Genomic DNA, 19,913 nt, shown 5'->3' with positions numbered 1-19,913 from the left:
GGCAAAAACCAGCGTATTCTTCCTCACAGTTGTAGCCATGGTATGCAGTAATCAAGGGGAGATTCCGGTAATTACCGAAAACTCCACAAACAACAAATAATCGTCGGTAGAAAACACAAAAACAGAACAAAGGAGGCAGAAAAAACACGAGTTACACACGAAGAAAATCACAAAACTCAAAAACACCGAAACGCAAAGGTAAACACTGGCGAAACACTGACTACACGCAGCAACGGTGACACGTCCGTACGCGTCGGCAGCTAGAGCCAGAATACCATTAGGCCACAGAGGCTGGCTGGAGCGGTGTTGGCGGTGTGCTTGCTAAAATGAACACTTGCGAAGTGTACCCTTCCTGGTGCGCTCCTCTACGTCTGCAGAGAGTCAGGACGTCGCATGAGCCTTTCTTGTGTTCATGTACATACTCAGATGTATCGAAGTCCATGCACCTACTTTCTGCTGGCAATTCTTATACCTGCCGCCTTAGGCTGTAGCGTTTCTGAACTCCAAGTCTTGCACACAAGACAGTTGACTGACTATTCATATGTGTCATACTGTTTACCAACAAGCAATTTTAAAATAGTGTTTCCTTTCGCAGCGCCATCGCACTTCGAAACATTTTCGCAGCTAACAATTCGATTGATAATGGCCATAGTTTCGTTTCAGCTTGTCAGTAAGTGCATATTTTCATATCTTCGTGATGTCTGGGATACCTGTAAACACTCAGGAAGGCCAACTTTCTCAACTATTACATCTGTACGTGGTGAGAGTGATTTTGCCCCAGTGAGTAAAACGTGTACCTCTGGTGGGACTCGAACCCACAATCCCCGGTTTAGGAGACCGATGCCTTATCCATTAGGCCACAGAGGCTGGCTGGAGTGGTGTTGGCGGTGTGCTTGCTAAAATGAACACTTGCGAAGTGTACCCTTCCTGGTGCGCTCCTCTACGTCTGCAGAGAGTCAGGACGTCGCATGAGCCTTTCTTGTGTTCATGTACATACTCAGATGTATCGAAGTCCATGCACCTACTTTCTGCTGGAAATTCTTATACCTGCCGCCTTAGGCTGTAGCGTTTCTGAACTCCAAGTCTTGCACACAAGACAGTTGACTGACTATTCATATGTGTCATACTGTTTACCAACAAGCAATTTTAAAATAGTGTTTCCTTTAGCAGCGCCATCGCACTTAGAAACATTTTCGCAGCTAACAATTCGATTGATAATGGCCATAGTTTCGTTTCAGCTTGTCAGTAAGTGCATATTTTCATATCTTCGTGATGTCTGGGATACCTGTAAACACTCAGGAAGGCCAACTTTCTCAACTATTACATCTGTACGTGGTGAGAGTGATTTTGCCCCAGTGAGTAAAACGTGTACCTCTGGTGGGACTCGAACCCACAATCCCCGGTTTAGGAGACCGATGCCTTATCCATTTTTTTTTTTTTCACGGGCAAGTGCTCTACCATCTTTTTTTTTTTTTTTTTTTTTTTAATTTATAACGTGACAGCATTCGAACCTGTAATCTTCAGAGCCGAAGTCCGACGCCTTATCCATTTTTTTTTGTTCTTTTTTTTATTTTTTATTTTTTTTATTTTTTCACACGCTAAGCGAACAATCTGCCAACCTTTTTTTTTTTTTTATGTTAAGGCACTAATTCCATAGCCTCCTTTCCTTCTTGAGATGAATAATAATAATAAAAAAGTATGTTCCCTTCCATGGAAACAAATGAGACTTCCTTCTCAGTCATAAAATGAATGTATAAGAAAACAATTTATCTTTAACCCTGCGATACTGGCTTTCGGCTTCGGCTTCTTCTGTGCAATAAACAAAATAGCCTTCTTTGCCAGCAGAGGATAAGTGATTGTAATATGAAACTGTAAAATTGTACTTCTCCCCAATTGTTTTTGTTTAAGCGTCGTTTCGCTTAAATAAACGATTTTTGTTTATCTCGTTGGCTTGTCAACCAATGCCCAGTCGCTCGAATACAATTTTCAGCATATTGCCGTAGTTTTTCTTGTGGTCTTTATATTTCAGGGCGTTATAAAAAGCACACTTCAAGTACATGTAAAAATCAGTGGAATTGTCATTTCCCAGGTGATTAATTACGTAATTCACATAGTGTCCCATTAACCAATGGACCGAGTTGTTTTTTGCTGCTGGAAAATAGCAAGTCTGAGGCCTGAGGAATGTAACAGGGGGAAAATTTTCCACCGAAGATCTCGTAAGAAAAGCCAGTTGTTCCCTAATCCAATTACAGAGTTGTAGATTGCCACCGCACGTGAATCTGTGCACTAACGTGTCGATCAATTTACATTTGAGACATAGGTTCGTGTCGCTAACGCCGATTGCATGTAACCTTTCATTGGTGCTTACGGTCTCATTCACTGTTTTATACCACGCTGACTTGACGTCCGATGGTAGACCACGCATATTAATATTTTTCCATATGGCGTCCCAATCAGTGTGTGGGTATTTACTTTCCAATTTGTTTCTCCCCTCCATTTTCTTTCGATGGCACAGAATATCGCGGGCCGTGATCCGTCGTGAGTTGATGATGACACCGCCGAGATAGCTAAATTCCACAAAATATACACGAACGTACTGGAGCCGGTTATTTATTTTTTGCACATTCACCGGCGCCTGTAAACTGGCAGGCCTGACAACTTCAAATAATTTAGTTGTAATGCTATCAGCGTGGTCGCTAAGGATAGTGGCGGTCCTTTTTATAAAAAGCGCAGACGCCTTATTTCTGATGTCAACTAACCCCAAACCTCCATTCCTGGGATCTAAGGTCGCAGTTTTTGCGTCGACTCTGAATATATCCCCTCTCCAAAGATAGCTGGCAGTGGTAGACATTATCTTTTTTCCAATCATTTTCGGTAGTGGGAAGATCTGTGCTAGAAAGTAACTCCTGGAGAGAATGCAGTGGTTAATGAAAATCACCCTCTGAACTTGGTTCATGTTACGGTGGAGGTTTTCTCTTGTTGTTCCAAGAAGTTGTCCCGACGTATTTCTCCAATTGATAGCTGCCATTTTTAACGGACAAGGTGTCAGTGTTATTCCTAGTGCTTTGCATTGGGTGACCATTGTGGCCCAGGCTAAGGTGGTATGTTGAAAACCCCGCAGGTTTAGGAGTTTGCTTTTGTTTGCGTTGACACCTGCTCCGGAGACTCTACAGTACTTTTTAATTAGCGTTTCCAATTTCAAAATGTCGTCGGGATTTCGCAGGACGACTCCGACATCATCGGCATAGGCGTTTATGACTGTTCGGTGACCAGATAATGTGATGCCAGTTAGAGTGGCATGAACACTGCGGAGGAAAGGTTCTAATGAAAGCACGAATAGGAACATGGAGAGGGGGCTTCCTTGAGGAACGCCGCGCCTGATCTGAATCTGCTTTGTCCTCTGGCAGTTAACTGATATTCAAGCGCTGATGCCTGTTGCAACATTTCTGATCACACTTACGACTCGCTCATTAAAACCTATTTTGTTCAGTGTGGCACTAAGGAATCTATGATCCACACGATCAAATGCTTTCTGGAAGTCAATAAACATGATAGCACATTTTATGGTGGTCACAGCAGTGATTGCAATTATATCTCTATATTCAGCTATGCTTTTGAAAATGCTCTTGGTAGGCACACAGGACTGGTATGGACTTACTATCTTTTTGGCCAACTGTGAGAGTCTGTTGTTTAAAATTCTGCCGATGATTTTATAATCGGAGTTTAACAGGGAGATAGGACGAAAGTTGTTGAGGTTTCTTTTTGCAGCATTTTTTGGGATTAGTACTATTGTGCTCTCTTTAAAAACAGCAGGTAAATGCTTTCCCTGAAGCACCTCGTTCGTCATTCGGGTAAACATGTCACCAATCAGTGGCCAGTATCGTTTATAAAATTCAACAGGCAAACCATCCGGTCCCGGCGATTTCCTCAGAGGAGATTTGCAGATGATTCTGTGGATATCTTCGTTAGTACACTCAACGAGAAGGTCTTCGTTTTCCTCGTCCGAGACTTGTGGAGCTATGGAACTGAGGAACTCATCGAAGGACTCTTCACATACCGGGTCGGCAGTGTAGAGGTCTTCGTAATATTTGTGCACTGCATTGACGATGTCTCTCTGAGTCGTGAGTGTCTCGCCAGTTTCAGACTGAAGTCCATCAATGAAGGTGCGTCTCCTGTTTCTTTCGTGCTTCAGTAGATGGTACAAGGAAGCATGTTCATCCTCCACGACTGTCTTAGCCTTGGATTTTAATTTCAGACCCTCCATCTGCTGTCTTTTAAGACTGAGCAATTTGGCCTTAGTTTGCTTGATATCTGCCAGACGGACGTTGGAAATGTTGGCCTGCTCATATAAATTTCGCAGCATGGTATAATAAAATTCTATGGAATTTTTCAAGTCTTTCGATCGTTGTACACTATACTGGATGAGAACTTTTCTCAGTTTAGGCTTTGCCCTGTTGCACCACCAGTCTAGTACTGAGACGTGTCTATCTGCAGAGCGGAGGCACAATGCCCACGCTTCTGTCAAACTTTCTTCTAATCCGTCGTCCTGCATCAGTGACGTATTAAGGTGCCATGAACTTTTAAAACGGCGAGTGGGTTGCGCAGTAAGGTTGATGGAAGCTAGCACGGAGCTATGATCAGAAAAGTAAACTGGAATCGTCTCTGCTTTAATGAAGGAGCTAACTAGACTTTGCGATATGTAGAGCCTGTCGATCCTGCTACGTGAGTGAGGACCTAGGAATGTAAATGCCACAAATGTGGGATACATTATTTCCCAAGCATCTTTAAGCTGTAAAACAGTGACGAAACGCTTCAGTTCAGTGCAGTTATTAAAATTCGGAACCTGGTCTTTCTTATTTATCACACAATTAAAATCACCGCCTATTATAAGATCTTTTGGGTTTTTCCGTAATAAATAAATGATTTCTTCTTTATAGAACTGTGCTCTTTCCATTCTATTGGATGTGCCAGAAGGGGCATACAGATTGATAAGGGTAGAACCAAAGACTTTTATACCTATCGCTCTGCCGGAGTCCAACCTCTCGATATCCGAGACAGGAATCCCCTCCCTGACTAAAATTGCTGTACCGACGTTGGTGTCAAGTGAGACATTTAAAATCGCCAAATATCCAGGCACTGTAAGATTAGTCAGCACTACTTCCTGTAGGAAAGCAATGTCCGTCCCTGACTCATATAAATAATCCTTGAGCGCTGTAACTTTAGTCACGGATGTAATCCTGTTAATATTGATAGTCGTAATTGTATATGCCTGGGACATTTAGTTTGCATAAAAAGTAAATAAGTGATTAAAAAGATAACAAAATAAGAATAAAAAAAAGAGATGTGCAGCTTCTAGAAGGGAGAAACGACTCCGCTTAAACAAAACATCTAAAAGAATAGTCAGTATTTGAAGCTCGGTAAACACTTCATCTGGTTCCTCTGAAATATGACTAAGACAGTAGTACAATTAGAAATGAAACTGGTTCAACAAAATCCTTTTTTTTTTTTTCATCTTACAGCCTCATTTTGGTGCAGGATTCCGAACATCTCGGGTTTTAGTTTTACCGAGGGGCTTTGCATCACTAATGTCACTTGAAGGTACCTCCTTAGGTCTTTCCGTGATGATTTCATACAAGACGTTCTTGGCCGTCGCTTCCTCTTGTGCTGGTCGTTGTGTGCTTTGGTTACGGGAAGCTTTGAGAGTAGGTTGCGGTTTGAGTCGGCGTCTTCGGACATCTTGGTTCAACGCGCCGTCATTCGGATTGTCTATCTTTACCACCGTTGTGACCGAAGCTGCCTCAACAGCGTCCTTTGTACGAGTGCCATTTCCTTGTTCTTCCGTCACTAGCTCCAGAGCACTGACTGAGTCGGCGGTTTGTGGGTCTGTAAGTTCTTGAGTTGGGTTCCGCTCCGTCACCTCTTGTGCTTCGGAGTGCGCCTCTTCCGTCTCCGCGACAATCGTTACTGCGTCCCCTCCGTGGACCGTTTGTACCTGTTCAGCCGCCGACAGCGGCCGGGTTGCCTCAGCGGCTGTCGTCACGTCAATACATGTACTGTTTGTTTCCTCGAGCACATCCGCATTACACTGCTTCTGCTTGCGGGTGGAAGGCGAATTACGGACGGACTCGCCGTCCGAGCCGTCATCGGTCGTTTCCAACGGTCGCTTCTTATTCTGGAGATCGCAATCGGGAACAGAAGGGTGTGATGTAATGACGCTCAGGGGAGGGAACTCCGTAGTAGTTATGGCGGGCACTGCAGAAGTACATGCACCACTGTCGTTAACCGAAAGAAGGGAAGTGCTATTTGGTAAGACATCGCTGAGGGTCAGTTTTTGACGCTGTGTTAGATGGTTCCGAAGAACAAAAACACGGCGCGGACAATCTTGTCGGAAATGACCTGTCTCATTGCAAATATTGCACGTGCGCTCCTGACCAGAATACACAACATGTGCTTTATGGCCTGCAACGGATATATGGGACGGAATGTTGGCTTTCACCTCCATTTCAACGGATCTAATGCCATTAAAACACTGTATCTTGTATAGCTTCGACCATCTTTCGTTATAGATAGATTTAACTTCGCCATATTTAGATAGAGCGTCCTTGATCAACTGATTATCAATTTCAATTGGAACATTCAAAATCCTGACATTGGTGTACATGATATCAGCTTTTCGTACAGAGACATTACTTTTTGAACCGTCTCGATGAACAAATTCGACGGAATTACCCCATTTTGCAAGCAACTTATCGACTGTCACTGAGTTCAGAAATTTAACAAAAACACAGTATTTTTCAGCATCTAATTGCGTGGTATGAACAGAGTCAGAATTTATACCGATTACCTCAGTCAGCCAATCGTGGATTTCCAGCGCAGTGGGTTGGACCGGCCGTGTTTCTTTCTCGAACGAGAAGACTAAAGTATTCTTCCTGACGGTGTCAGACATGGTCGTCGGTTCCGACGAAATTCCGGCAACAACCGAAATTGCGGCGAAGCACGAGACGTGGAACGGACGAAAGCACTATAAAAACACTTATCAGAGACACCACTCAAAAAATAACAACGAAAATGTACAGCTAACTTCACTTAAACACCAAACACCGGCGATAGCGCTAACGTACGCGGAGTAAACAACAAGCACGTCCGACCGCGGCGACGGCTAAAGCCAGAATGTCCATTAGGCCACAGATTCTAGCTGGAGCGGTGTTGGCGGTGTGCTTGCTAAAATGAACACTTGCGAAGTGTACCCTTCCTGGTGCGCTCCTCTACGTCTGCAGAGAGTCAGGACGTCGCATGAGCCTTTCTTGTGTTCATGTACATACTCAGATGTATCGAAGTCCATGCACCTACTTTCTGCTGGAAATTCTTATACCTGCCGCCTTAGGCTGTAGCGTTTCTGAACTCCAAGTCCTGCACACAAGACAGTTGACTGATTATTCATATGTGTCATACTGTTTACCAACAAGCAATTTTAAAATAGTGTTTCCTTTAGCAGCGCCATCGCACTTAGAAACATTTTCGCAGCTAACAATTCGATTGATAATGGCCATAGTTTCGTTTCAGCTTGTCAGTAAGTGCATATTTTCATATCTTCGTGATGTCTGGGATACCTGTAAACACTCAGGAAGGCCAACTTTCTCAACTATTACATCTGTACGTGGTGAGAGTGATTTTGCCCCAGTGAGTAAAAAACGTGTACCTCTGGTGGGACTCGAACCCACAATCCCCGGTTGAGGAGACCGATGCCTTATCCATTAGGCCACAGAGGCTGGCTGGAGCGGTGTTGGCGGTGTGCTTGCTAAAATGAACACTTGCGAAGTGTACCCTTCCTGGTGCGCTCCTCTACGTCTGCAGAGAGTCAGGACGTCGCATGAGCCTTTCTTGTGTTCATGTACATACTCAGATGTATCGAAGTCCATGCACCTACTTTCTGCTGGCAATTCTTATACCTGCCGCCTTAGGCTGTAGCGTTTCTGAACTCCAAGTCCTGCTCACAAGACAGTTGACTGACTATTCATATGTGTCATACTGTTTACCAACAAGCAATTTTAAAATAGTGTTTCCTTTCGCAGCGCCAACGCACTTCGAAACATTTTCGCAGCTAACAATTCAATTGATAATGGCCATAGTTTCGTTTCAGCTTGTCAGTAAGTGCATATTTTCATATCTTCGTGATGTCTGGGATACCTGTAAACACTCAGGAAGGCCAACTTTCTCAGCTATTACATCTGTACGTGGTGAGAGTGATTTTGCCCCAGTGAGTAAAACGTGTTACCTCTTGTGGGACTCGAACCCACAATCCCCGGTTTAGGAGACCGATGCCTTATCCATTAGGCCACAGAGGCTGGCTGGAGCGGTGTTGGCGGTGTGCTTGCTAAAATGAACACTTGCGAAGTGTACCCTTCCTGGTGCGCTCCTCTACGTCTGCAGAGACTCAGGACGTCGCATGAGCCTTTCTTGTGTTCATGTACATACTCAGATGTATCGAAGTCCATGCACCTACTTTCTGCTGGCAATTCTTATACCTGCCGCCTTAGGCTGTAGCGTTTCTGAACTCCAAGTCCTGCACACAAGACAGTTGACTGACTATTCATATGAGTCATACTGTTTACCAACAAGCAATTTTAAAATAGTGTTTCCTTTCGCAGCGCCATCGCACTTCGAAACATTTTCGCAGCTAACAATTCGATTGATAATGGCCACAGTTTCGTTTCAGCTTGTCAGTAAGTGCATATTTTCATATCTTCGTGATGTCTGGGATACCTGTAAACACTCAGGAAGGCCAACTTTCTCAACTATTACATCTGTACGTGGTGAGAGTGATTTTGCCCCAGTGAGTAAAACGTGTACCTCTGGTGGGACTCGAACCCACAATCCCCGGTTTAGGAGACCGATGCCTTATCCATTGGGCCACAGAGGCTGGCTGGAGCGGCGTTGGCGGTGTGCTTGCTAAAATGAACACTTGCGAAGTGTACCCTTCCTGGTGCGCTCCTCTACGTCTGCAGAGAGTCAGGACGTCGCATGAGCCTTTCTTGTGTTCATGTACATACTCAGATGTATCGAAGTCCATGCACCTACTTTCTGCTGGCAATTCTTATACCTGCCGCCTTAGGCTGTAGCGTTTCTGAACTCCAAGTCCTGCACACAAGACAGTTGACTGACTATTCATATGTGTCATACTGTTTACCAACAAGCAATTTTAAAATAGTGTTTCCTTTCGCAGCGCCATCGCACTTCGAAACATTTTCGCAGCTAACAATTCGATTGATAATGGCCATAGTTTCGTTTCAGCTTGTCAGTAAGTGCATATTTTCATATCTTCGTGATGTCTGGGATACCTGTAAACACTCAGGAAGGCCAACTTTCTCAACTATTACATCTGTACGTGGTGAGAGTGATTTTGCCCCAGTGAGTAAAACGTGTACCTCTGGTGGGACTCGAACCCACAATCCCCGGTTTAGGAGACCGATGCCTTATCCATTTTTTTTTTTTTTTTTTTGTAGGTAGAAACAGAAGTTATGTTCATGTTGTTTCTTTCTTCATCGCTGTTTTTTGTTGTCACACTTAAAGCAAATAGTCTTCCTTGACAAAGAAACGTCAGAGGGCATTTCGAAACTGCCTCTTCTCTCTGAAAATGCTTAAAAAAAAAAAAACCATATTCGGTGAGAAGCAACTATTTATAATGGCTTCTTGAAAAATAAATTAATAAACGTTGAACTCAAAGAACGGCAATTCCGGTAAAAACTAAAATAATTTTTTTTTTATTTTTTTTTTTTTTTTTCACGATTGTTAAGTAAGTTAGTAGTGGTGAACACTCTCTTACGTTTGTCTTCTGTGTCCGCAGATATTTCTTGTTAATTCTTTTACATCAAGGTCTTGATTAAAAAATTTGCGTATGTTTCTTTATAGTTACTAGTCTTCAGTAACATGTGGTGCTCAGTTAGCAGAGAGATCCAAAAATCCTCTTGGCTTTTCTCTTCCTTCGTGAAGAGGTAATGGACCGTTGCCGCTTTCAGCCAATTGACTGCGTTGCGTTTCGTGTTAGGAAAGGGTACATCATCCGGTGTCAAAAAGTCCGCAGGCGTTATAGCGTTAGATGACGTTCGAAGGATGAGTGCCAGCTTTCGTCGGACATTCAGCCAGATATCTTTAACCTTGTCGCACACGAAACGATGTTCTTCGTTATCAATTAAACTACACGTTGCACACAAAGGCGAATCCGCTAAGTGGATCGAATGAAGTTTCGAGTTTGTTGCAACTTTCCTATTTACAACAAAGTACCATGTTGCTTTCAGATGAGTAGCTAAGTTACGGTTATGAATATTTGCCCATATCACTTTCCAGTTAGAACATGGATAGTTTTGTTCTATTTTGTTGTTCTTCTTTTCTCCCATCAATTTGCCATATATTTCTTTTACGTTTGTCATGTCTTTTTCCGGAATTCGTGAACGTAGGTAGCTATATTCTATTAAAAACCATCGTAAATGGTAAAGTCCGCTCGGTATGTGCTGCACATTAATGGGTGGAGAGAGGTCATCTGGAGCTATTTCAGATAGCAAGTGCGCGGCGATACAGCTGCCGGATTGTCTCCATTGTTGAAACGTATTGGAGATGTACAGAGCCTGCGACTTTTTAGTAACATTCGTTAAGTTTAAGCCGCCATTATTAGTGGCGAGCGTCAGAGTGTCATACTGGATTTTAAATATGTGGCCACGGCTCACAAAATAGCCTATTGCTGACATAATTTGTTTGGCGATGCCGGCGGGTATTGGCAGTATCTGGGCGACATAATTGACTTTGGAAGTAATAGAGACGTTCGCTAAAGACACTCTCTGAATTTCATTTAACTGTCGAATACTATGTGTCCGTACACTAGCTCGAATGGTAGTTAGTACTTGTCTATGGTTGGCCGCAATAGTTTGACGTATACTTTTTCGGAAATCAATGCCGAGACACTTCAAGGCTGTTAGCTCACGTAACTGACCGTGTGTGCGCATGCCAATGCCACATCCGATATTGAATATGCCGGACTTGGTTTTGTTTAACCTCGCGGCTGACGCTCGTTCGTATTTTTCTATTATGTGCATTGCCGTCTCGACTTCCGCTACATTCATAACGAGAAACCCAACATCGTCCGCATAAGCTTTACATATTATTTTGTTTCCTCGTATTTGCAATCCTTGTAACCGCTGAGTCAAGGTAGCGAGCAAAGGTTCGATGGCCATGGCAAAAAGTGCCATGGACAACGGACAACCTTGCCTGACGGAACATGCGATCTCGACTGGCCGGCTAGGCTGTCCATTTATGATGATTCTGGAGGAGTTAGTCGTTACCAAACGTCGTATGAGGTCGACGAATCTCGGCGGAAAACCCATTGCGCCTATCGTTTTCAGGAGGTAGGAGTGGCTGATCCTGTCGAAGGCTTTATCAAAATCTAACGACACGATGGCACATTTTAGTCGACATACTTCTGCTATTGAAATTATGTCGCGGTAGTCGGACAGCGTCTGCTGAATTTTCCTATCTTTGCCCACGCTAGACTGATATGGGCCGGTGACGCTGGCCATTACATTTTTAAGTCTGTGGGCTAAGAGCCGCGAAAAAATTTTATAGTCACTGTTCAGCAGAGTGATTGGTCTCAAATTTCCAATTTTCTTGCCAGCCGATTTTTTTGCGATTAACACTATCATACCTTCGCGAAAATCTTTCGGTATCTCCTTATTGAGGTTCAGAAGTTCATTACAGATGCATGTAATTCTATGTTTTATATGTTCCCAGAAGACTTGATAAAATTCTGCTGGTATGCCTTCAGCTCCAGGAGATTTATTTTTTGTACTTTGATAGACAGCATAGTGTACATCGTCTTCGGTCGCCTCCGCTATTAGAGCTTCCGCGTACGCGTTACCAACGCGTCCTTGCAGGTGGGTCAGTAAATCGTCCTGTGCTTTTTCGTCTACCTCTTTATGTGAAAACAAGTTGTCGAAATGGGTTAGTATTTCTGCTTTTATGTCGTTGTGCATTGTCAAGGTGGTTCCATTATCAGTTTTAAGCTCCGTCAGTATTTTGCGGAATCCTCGTTTAGTTTCACGAATCACATGATATATCGAAGTGGCTTCTTTTTGCGCCACAGTCTCTGCTCTTGACCTTATTTGGTATCCTTCAAGCTGTTGTCGCCTTAATGTCAGTATTTTTGCCTGGAATTTTTTAATTCTCCCATGGTTCCCAATAGCTGTAGCACCTTGCAGGTAGAGTTCTCGGAGACAATGAAAGTAAAATTCTATCGTTCTTTTCCGCCAAAAGCTCTTCTCCCGGGAGTAGTTGATGAAACATCTCCGGATCTGAGGTTTGGCGCATTTGAGCCACCAATCCAAAGTCGAGTGGTAAGAGATGAGTTTGGTCTCGCAGGCTCTCCAAGTGGTGAGAAAGGCTTCTCGACAGGCAGGATCTTTTAAGTGTGAAACATTAAGTTTCCATGGCCCTTTATATCGACAGGTTCCTTGTCGTTCCAAATTTAATGTGCATATATATGCAGCGTGGTCCGAAAAAACGGTTGGCCAAACTTCAGACTGCAGGATGCGGTGTTTCAGATTGGGCGAGACATATATTCGATCCAACCGGCTCGCTGAATGATTAGTGAGGTGGGTAAAGCCGGGTGCCGCGCCGTGCTTTTGCTCCCACGAATCAGTTAAACGGAGCTCGGTGACGATACGTTCCAGGTCCGGCGATTTGTTGTAGTTCGGAGTTTGGTCTTTGGCATGTATGACACTGTTAAAGTCGCCTCCAAGGATGGTATGGGTGCAGTGTACACCAAACATAGGAACAATTCCCTTCTTAAAAAACTGTGCTCGTTGGCACCGATTGGTAGAACCAGATGGGGCATAGACATTAATAATCCTGGTGTTATAAAGCGTGCCGGCAATGCCTCTGCCGTTAGGCAGTTTTGTAACGTCTGTAATGACGACGCCCTCTTTGAAAAGAAATGCGGTACCCGAATCACATCCAATTCCAGGATTGACTATAGCATTATACCCCTGTATGAAGTCAAGTTCGATGTTTGTTACTTCTTGTAAAAACAAAATGTCCACATCAGCTGCATACAGGAAATCTTTTAAATTTTGTAAATTAAATGGGCTACAAATTTTATTGATGTTCAGCGTAGCGATCTTATATGCCTGCAACGGAACTACGTTAGCCAAGACGGGAGTGTAATTAGGAAAAACTCTGGCAACATATCATTTCGAAAAAACATTAAGAAATCTGACCCGAGAGACATGTGGACACAAGTCAGTAAAACCGTTCAGACTAGAAATATTCATGACTTGGGAAGGGATCAGTCGGCTTCTCTGTGTCTGGGACAGTATCCGTCGCGGCGATGACATTCAAGACGACGTCATCTCGTGGTGTGGCCATCGTGGTGACTGTAACGGTTCCTGTGGTGTCCATAATTTCGTCCTCCTTTGTAGTGTCGTCGACATCGTCTGCCCACGGATTCGACAGCCCTGTCATCGGTTCGTCATTAAGTGGTGCACTATATTCAGGTGTTTGCTGGTGATTTTTATCTTCGGTTCGGGTAATTGCTACGTCATCGGAGGGCAAACTGGCAGAACCGGAGGTACTATCCAAGGACACAGGGTCTTCGTTAGATGACTGCTGATTGCACTGCAAGTTCTCAGATGCAGATTGACGTATTTTGCCCCCTATTTGCTTCGCCTGTTCACGCAGTTGTGGTGCAGTCTGCTCTGCACCTTGACGCGCGATCCTCCGTTTTTTAGATTTCTTGGGAGATGCGTCTCGTGGTGGACTTTGGACGGTACCTGAAGAAGCCTCAGGTTGCAAAGTAGCACTACTCGAAGTGACTGACGCCAGGTCTGATTTCATTGCACTTGACGGGCTGTGGTCAGTGCCTAAGGCAGCTGCAGGATTCGGAAGAGCACCACTAGAAACGGCTGGTTGCGAGTCCGTTTTCTGTGCACCTGATACGCTTTTGATACCTCCTAAAGAAGCTCCAGGATGCAGAGGAGCACTACCCGAAGCGACTGAGGTCGCGTCCGTATCCATTGCCTCATTGGGCGATTCCACGGCGACAAGGGCAGGAGCAGATATGTCTGCGCAGGAGGGTTGAGTGTCTACAGATGCTACACCTGAGTCGGTCGGTTGGTCGGTCGCTTGTGGGTCGGTATTCGTAGTAACTTCGGGGGGCGCAGTGGCACTTGCAAAACCGCTCGCTACGGCGACATATGTCACGGGCAGCGTTGACATAGCAGGGGGCCTGACGGCATCGCCGGCAGGCAGTTGCGCCACTCGCCTTTGAACACATTCTGCACGAACGTGGCCTGGTAAATTGCAGACAGCACACGTTTTCGGTTGGTCATCATACATCACAACAGCTCTATATCCGCAGACGTTTATAAACGACGGAATGTGCTTCTGCAATTCGACTTTTAATTGGCGCACACCATTCAAAACAGGGAATTTGTGTGCAGCAGACCACCGTTCGGCAATATTACTCAAAACTTTCCCGTATGGAGCAATAACAGCATTTATCTGGTCACTTGTAATTTCAAAGGGAAGTTCAAAGACTCGCACGGTCCGAATACCTAGACCAGCATGGGCAACGGTAACCTCCCCAACATTTCCGTCAGCATGTTTAAATTTCAGAATGCCACCACAAGATCGAACTATCCTTTCACACAATTCTGGACTGGCAAGTTTCACGAAAACCACACTGTTCATAATCGAGAAATGTATGCCGATAATATCATCAAGTCCTATTTTAACATCATCCTCTAACCACTGTTCAACATCAAATGACCTCGGTCGGACAAAGTTGCGATCAAACGTGAATTTCAAAGTATCTTTTCGTTGCGGTTGCGACATCTCTTAATTCTTTTTCATGTCTACACAAATACTATAGACAGCGACGCGTTGCAGCAAGAGCAGAGACTTACCACGCGGAGCTAACGTAGCACAGCACACAGCACGGCACGTCCGACCTCCAGCGCAGCCGCTGGCTGACTGCCCGAGGCCACAGAGGCTGGCTGGAGCGGTGTTGGCGGTGTGCTTGCTAAAATGAACACTTGCGAAGTGTACCCTTCCTGGTGCGCTCCTCTACGTCTGCAGAGAGTCAGGACGTCGCATGAGCCTTTCTTGTGTTCATGTACATACTCAGATGTATCGAAGTCCATGCACCTACTTTCTGCTGGCAATTCTTATACCTGCCGCCTTAGGCTGTAGCGTTTCTGAACTCCAAGTCCTGCACACAAGACAGTTGACTGACTATTCATATGTGTCATACTGTTTACCAACAAGCAATTTTAAAATAGTGTTTCCTTTCGCAGCGCCATCGCACTTCGAAACATTTTCGCAGCTAACAATTCGATTGATAATGGCCATAGTTTCGTTTCAGCTTGTCAGTAAGTGCATATTTTCATATCTTCGTGATGTCTGGGATACCTGTAAACACTCAGGAAGGCCAACTTTCTCAACTACTACATCTGTACGTGGTGAGAGTGATTTTGCCCCAGTGAGTAAAACGTGTACCTCTGGTGGGACTCGAACCCACAATCCCCGGTTTAGGAGACCGATGCCTTATCCATTAGGCCACAGAGGCTGGCTGGAGCGGTGTTGGCGGTGTGCTTGCTAAAATGAACACTTGCGAAGTGTACCCTTCCTGGTGCGCTCCTCTACGTCTGCAGAGAGTCAGGACGTCGCATGAGCCTTTCTTGTGTTCATGTACATACTCAGATGTATCGAAGTCCATGCACCTACTTTCTGCTGGCAATTATTATACCTGCCGCCTTAGGCTGTAGCGTTTCTGAACTCCAAGTCCTGCACACAAGACAGTTGACTGACTATTCATATGTGTCATACTGTTTACCAACAAGCAATTTTAAAATAGTGTTTCCTTTCGCAGCGCCATCGCACTTCGAAACATTTTCGCAGCTAACAATTCGATTGATAATGGCCATAGTTTCGTTTCAGCTTGTCAGTAAGTGCATATTTTCATATCTTCGTGACATCTGGGATACCTGTAAACACTCAGGAAGGCCAACTTTCTCAACTATTACATCTGTACGTGGTGAGAGTGATTTTGCCCCAGTGAGTAAAACGTGTACCTCTGGTGGGACTCGAACCCACAATCCCCGGTTTAGGAGACCGATGCCTTATCCATTATGCCACAGAGGCTGGCTGGAGCGGTGTTGGCGGTGTGCTTGCTAAAATGAACACTTGCGAAGTGTACCCTTCCTGGTGCGCTCCTCTACGTCTGCAGAGAGTCAGGACGTCGCATGAGCCTTTCTTGTGTTCATGTACATACTCAGATGTATCGAAGTCCATGCACCTACTTTCTGCTGGCAATTCTTATACCTGCCGCCTTAGGCTGTAGCGTTTCTGAACTCCAAGTCCTGCACACAAGACAGTTGACTGACTATTCATATGTGTCATACTGTTTACCAACAAGCAATTTTAAAATAGTGTTTCCTTTCGCAGCGCCATCGCACTTCGAAACATTTTCGCAGCTAACAATTCGATTGATAATGGCCATAGTTTCGTTTCAGCTTGTCAGTAAGTGCATATTTTCATATCTTCGTGATGTCTGGGATACCTGTAAACACTCAGGAAGGCCAACTTTCTCAACTATTACATCTGTAGGTGGTGAGAGTGATTTTGCCCCAGTGAGTAAAACGTGTACCTTTGGTGGGACTCGAACCCACAATCCCCGGTTTAGGAGACCGATGCCTTATCCATTAGGCCACAGAGGCTGGCTGGAGCGGTGTTGGCAGTGTGCTTGCTAAAATGAACACTTGCGAAGTGTACCCTTCCTGGTGCGCTCCTCTACGTCTGCAGAGAGTCAGGACGTCGCATGAGCCTTTCTTGTGTTCATGTACATACTCAGATGTATCGAAGTCCATGCACCTACTTTCTGCTGGCAATTCTTATACCTGCCGCCTTAGGCTGTAGCGTTTCTGAACTCCAAGTCCTGCACACAAGACAGTTGACTGACTATTCATATGTGTCATACTGTTTACCAACAAGCAATTTTAAAATAGTGTTTCCTTTCGCAGCGCCATCGCACTTCGAAACATTTTCGCAGCTAACAATTCGATTGATAATGGCCATAGTTTCGTTTCAGCTTGTCAGTAAGTGCATATTTTCATATCTTCGTGATGTCTGGGATACCTGTAAACACTCAGGAAGGCCAACTTTCTCAACTATTACATCTGTACGTGGTGAGAGTGATTTTGCCCCAGTGAGTAAAACGTGTACCTCTGGTGGGACTCGAACCCACAATCCCCGGTTTAGGAGACCGATGCCTTATCCATTAGGCCACAGAGGCTGGCTGGAGCAGTGTTGGCGGTGTGCTTGCTAAAATGAACACTTGCGAAGTGTACCCTTCCTGGTGCGCTCCTCTACGTCTGCAGAGAGTCAGGACGTCGCATGAGCCTTTCTTGTGTTCATGTACATACTCAGATGTATCGAAGTCCATGCACCTACTTTCTGCTGGCAATTCTTATACCTGCCGCCTTAGGCTGTAGCGTTTCTGAACTCCAAGTCCTGCACACAAGACAGTTGACTGACTATTCATATGTGTCATACTGTTTACCATCAAGCAATTTTAAAATAGTGTTTCCTTTCGCAGAGCCATCGCACTTCGAAACATTTTCGCAGCGAACAATTCGATTGATAATGGCCATAGTTTCGTTTCAGCTTGTCAGTAAGTGCATATTTTCATATCTTCGTGATGTCTGCGATACCTGTAAACACTCAGGAAGGCCAACTCCTCTGGTGGGACTCGAACCCACAATCCCCGGTTTAGGAGACCGATGCCTTATCCATTTTTTTTTTTTTTTTTTTTTTTTTTTTTTTTTTTTTTTACCTCCTTCCTCCCCTACAGTCCGTCCTTCCACTCGCCATTTGTGCTTTCTTCGGCTAGCTTCTGTGCTATGTTTGGTCCATATGAGATAGGTGAGTGACGAAGTAAATGTATACAAGTAAATAAAATCCCTTCTTTTGGGGTTATGGAAATCAAATAGTTCTGTTACATTCTTCCATCGTTGTGTGGGAGCGATTTTTATAGGAGAGCCAGGCTTACTTCAGCCTGATGGCTTCTCATGTGTGTGTCAGCGACCTATTAGTGCTGTGACACGAGGGCGAAGGATAAACGAAATAGCCACCTTGTTGGCGTAAAATGAATGAGAAGCTTAATAGATAATTTCATAAAGGAAAAAAAAAAAAAAGGAATCCTGAGGTTGAACAACATGTCGTTTGATCGTTCTTCAGCTCTGTCGGTGAGACAATGTTCGGTTCAAAAAATTTGCGTAGTTGTCTTTGTATTTCATTTGTCGTTCGAGCTTTTGATGTTCTGTCATCAGGTACATCCAATAATCTGCTTCACTTTTCGTCATAGCCGTTGAGATGTAATGGACTGTCAGTCCTTTGAGCCAGTTGGCTGACCTTCTTTTAGTGTTAGGATATGGCACGTCATCAGGCAGAAGGACGTGTGTCGGTGAAATTGTGTTAGGTGACGTACGTAGCACATGTGCTAGTTTTTGCCTGAAGAGATTCCACACGTGTTTCACATCTTCACAGACGAAGCGATGTTCTGCAGTGTCGACGACATTGCAGCTGGAACAGTTTGGTGTGTGTGCCAGACGTATCGCGTGCAGTTTGGAGTTGGTTGGGATTTTTCTATTGACTGCGAGGTACCACGTCGATCGCACATTGGATGGTAGATGGGGGTCAGATATGTTGTCCCATATGTTTTTCCAATTATAATGTCGAAACTTGTTTTCTATTCGATTGCGCAATTTTCCTTCCAGCAAGGTGTTGTAAACCTCCTTAACCCGATATATGTCCTTCTCCGGTATTCTATGGCGTACATAGCTGTATTCCACCAGAAAGTGTTTATAGTGGTACAGCTCGTGGGAGATGTGATGCACATCGATTGGTGGATCTCTGCTGACTGGGGTGATTTCACGTAAGAGATGAGCCACTAAGGTCCGCGGTGATCGTTGCCACTGTTTATAAGTTTTGCTAACGTATAGCGCTTGCGCTTTAAGGTAGATGTCTGTCAGTTGTAGCCCTCCATTGCGTGTCGGTAGCGTCAAGGTATCATATGAAACCTTAAATATCTGACCTCTGCTGACAAAATAACCAAGCGCTGCTTGCATTTGGTGTGCAATGGTTCGTGGCAGAGGCAGCACTTGAGCAACATAGTTGACTTTGGAAGTGATGTATGTATTGGCCAGTTGCACTTTTTGTATTACGTTTAAATTACGCAAGCTGTGTTGTTTTATGCTTGCCCGTAAGGTGGCAAGTAATTTTCGATAATTGAGAGCGGCCGTGCGGCGGATATTACTCGTATATTCTATTCCAAGGCATTTGATTTTTTCCACAGTGTTGATACTTCCAGCGGCTCTGATCTCTATACCCCGACCAAGATTCATAATACCAGATTTATTGCGGTTGAGTTTAGCTCCTGACGCCATTTCGTAGGTCGCCACAACTTCAAGTACTGTTTCCACCTCTCTTTCGTCAGTCACAAGTACCCCTACATCGTCCGCGTAGGCTTGACATATGATCTTCTGTCCGTGTATATGTAATCCACGGAGTTGCCGAGTCAGAGATACTAAGAGAGGTTCAAGCGCAATCGCGAAAAGCGTCATGGACATTGGGCAACCTTGTCTTACCGAACTCTGAATATTGATCGGGTGACTGAGTTGTCCGTTGACACTGATTCTTGACGTGCTATTCGTCAGTATGTTTTTCACGGAGGCAATAATTTTCTGGGGGAAGTGCATGGATGTCATACACCGGAGCAGGTACGAATGATTAACTTTATCAAAAGCTTTTTCAAAGTCAAGCGACATCAGAGCACAGCGAATGTTGCAGGCTTCCGATATCGCTATAATGTC

General features: G+C 44.5%; 8 non-coding genes across 8 annotated transcripts; all 8 read right to left on the bottom strand.

Moving 5' to 3' along the window:
- Nucleotides 1–794: 794 nt before the first annotated feature.
- Nucleotides 795–867, bottom strand: Trnar-ccu (transfer RNA arginine (anticodon CCU)). The gene has a single exon. It is a non-coding gene; the product is annotated as a tRNA-Arg (tRNA).
- Nucleotides 868–7,696: 6,829 nt separating this feature from the next.
- On the bottom strand, nt 7,697–7,769 carry Trnar-ccu (transfer RNA arginine (anticodon CCU)). Its single transcript has one exon. It is a non-coding gene; the product is annotated as a tRNA-Arg (tRNA).
- Nucleotides 7,770–8,272: 503 nt separating this feature from the next.
- Nucleotides 8,273–8,345, bottom strand: Trnar-ccu (transfer RNA arginine (anticodon CCU)). The gene has a single exon. It is a non-coding gene; the product is annotated as a tRNA-Arg (tRNA).
- A 502-nt stretch (nt 8,346–8,847) lies between these two features.
- On the bottom strand, nt 8,848–8,920 carry Trnar-ccu (transfer RNA arginine (anticodon CCU)). Its single transcript has one exon. It is a non-coding gene; the product is annotated as a tRNA-Arg (tRNA).
- A 6,617-nt stretch (nt 8,921–15,537) lies between these two features.
- On the bottom strand, nt 15,538–15,610 carry Trnar-ccu (transfer RNA arginine (anticodon CCU)). The gene has a single exon. It is a non-coding gene; the product is annotated as a tRNA-Arg (tRNA).
- Nucleotides 15,611–16,112: 502 nt separating this feature from the next.
- Nucleotides 16,113–16,185, bottom strand: Trnar-ccu (transfer RNA arginine (anticodon CCU)). The gene has a single exon. It is a non-coding gene; the product is annotated as a tRNA-Arg (tRNA).
- A 502-nt stretch (nt 16,186–16,687) lies between these two features.
- On the bottom strand, nt 16,688–16,760 carry Trnar-ccu (transfer RNA arginine (anticodon CCU)). Its single transcript has one exon. It is a non-coding gene; the product is annotated as a tRNA-Arg (tRNA).
- A 502-nt stretch (nt 16,761–17,262) lies between these two features.
- Nucleotides 17,263–17,335, bottom strand: Trnar-ccu (transfer RNA arginine (anticodon CCU)). Its single transcript has one exon. It is a non-coding gene; the product is annotated as a tRNA-Arg (tRNA).
- Between the last annotated feature and the right edge of the window lie 2,578 nt (nt 17,336–19,913).

The sequence above is a fragment of the Schistocerca gregaria genome, chromosome 1, assembly GCF_023897955.1.
Source record: "Schistocerca gregaria isolate iqSchGreg1 chromosome 1, iqSchGreg1.2, whole genome shotgun sequence".
NCBI lineage: Eukaryota > Metazoa > Arthropoda > Insecta > Orthoptera > Acrididae > Schistocerca > Schistocerca gregaria.
This window is presented reverse-complemented; position numbering and strand designations above follow the sequence as displayed.